We start from the raw sequence: 1973 nt of genomic DNA, 5'->3' as shown, positions 1-1973 counted from the left end.
CCCCGCCCGCCCCCGCCTCCTCCCCGCTCTCGGCCCCGGGTTTGCTTTAAAGGGAGAGCGCCTGCATAGAGGGATCGCTGTTTGACAGCCCCTCCGAGATGCACCGCACCCCTCGCAGCGCTCCATCGCTCCCTGGGCGGCTGGGTGTGCCATGAGGATGAGTCCCAACAGCTGGACCCAGTGATGGCCCTCGTCACCCCTGCAGAGCCCGTTTTAGTGAGCGCGTTCGTCCCCTCATCCAGAAAATTCTTACCCCACTGGCTGAGTTTGCCTTATCCCTTTCCAGGGCTGCAGGGAGTGGAGCCAACAAGGGCTCGGCACAGCAGACCCTGTCCAGGAGAAAGCTGTGAACCCCTTTCCCAAAGCTGACACCCTGCCACACTTCTGCTTCAGATATCATCGGATGTTTTCATTTTCTCCTGCCAATATTATCCTCATCCTTATTCAAGCGGGAGCTGAGGCTTGCAGGTCTGTGGATTTTAATCAAAACCGGAATTCTCTTCACACAGTCACTTATCTCTATTTGTCTTGCCGGAATGAAGCAAGGTGTTTTAGAGCATTCCGGGGTGTGAGTGCATCCCTGCCCCGAGCCATCTACAGCTGCCACAGTGAGGACAGGAGCCGGGGGCAGGAGCAGGCAGATGTGCTGGCAGCTGGCTCAGGTGTCTAGAGCTGGGATCAGGGCAGTGGATTTGGGCTCTGCAGTATCCCGCAGCCCTGATGCTCGCTGCTTTCCCGCTTGGTGTTTTTCATCAGCGAGCACCATCTGTACCAGAGCCGGCAATTGTTATGACCTTTAAGGCTCCATCCAGTGGCCACTTCCTTCAGATGCTTTTGTGTCTTACTACGATCCCAGGCACGCTGCCAAACTCTAAACGCACAATGAAGGCAGGGAACATCTTTCCTCCAGTTTCACAAAGCAGAAACATCACCAAAAAAACCTGCCCAGATGCCAGCATTGGGTCTAGAATTATGAGTGAGATAGGAAAACACACCTGGTAGGAGGATAGTAAAATAATTAACGCATAATGTTAATAATGATTGTCTTATTCCAGCTCTGCTTATTACCACAAGCTTTGCTTGAGTCCACCATGATGTGCTGCATAAAGCAGATACCTCCTGAATCTGATTTCCTGTTTTGAGATGATCTCTAGCTGAGAAATTACCTGCTCTCAAAATTGATTAGAGTCCTCATCAACAGATTCTTCACCCATCCTTTAGGCAGGCCCTAGAATATACAGGGAATTGAGAATAATTTCATGCAGGAGGTAAAATCCGGAGTTGGTGGCTCAGCAGTGTGCCATTCCCAGTGAAAATCCAGACCAACCAGTGATGGCAGCAGATTCCCAGCCCTCATCCAGGTGCTCTGAGCTGCCCTGCTCCAATCAGTGAAGGTTTTGCTCTGTGGCATCTTCCAAGCCGGTAGACACTGTTTGCTGCCTCTCATTCATTACCCCTTCCACCCTGAGCATTTGGGGGGCTGTCCCAAGTGTACTGGGACCTCTGAGGTTGCCAGCTGTGCACCATGCACCCAGTCACCCTGGATGGAGCCTGGCATGCCAGGACCCCACTGGCTCCCCACCCAGATCCCTGCAGTTGCAGGCATCTTGCTTTCTGCTCCCTTCACATGGTGGTCCAGCTCCATTTGGAAAAGCAATGAGGTATTTTTCCTCCTCTGCTTCCCATGGTTAAAAATTGTCTCCTAATTTCCAGTCTGCATTAGCCAGTTTAAGCCTATTTGTTCTTGCACCACAACAGTCTTTTCGCTTAAATGCTTCCTTTCTGTACCTGGTGTTTACTGGCTTGATATATTTATGGAGAGTAATCATATTCCTGTTTTGCCTTTCTTTGCTGGGCTAAACAAGCCAAGTGCTTTCAGCTTCATCTTACAAGACAGGCTCTCCATACTGCCCCATGCTAATAGCCCTTCTCTGCACCACTCTCAGCATGAATTCATCTCGCTGCAAGATGGG

This window comes from Passer montanus, unplaced genomic scaffold, assembly GCF_014805655.1.
Source record: "Passer montanus isolate IOZ18808 unplaced genomic scaffold, ASM1480565v1 scaffold111, whole genome shotgun sequence".
Classification (NCBI taxonomy): Eukaryota; Metazoa; Chordata; class Aves; order Passeriformes; family Passeridae; genus Passer; species Passer montanus.
The sequence above is the reverse complement of the archived record's forward strand: the minus strand, read 5'-3'. Positions refer to the sequence as shown.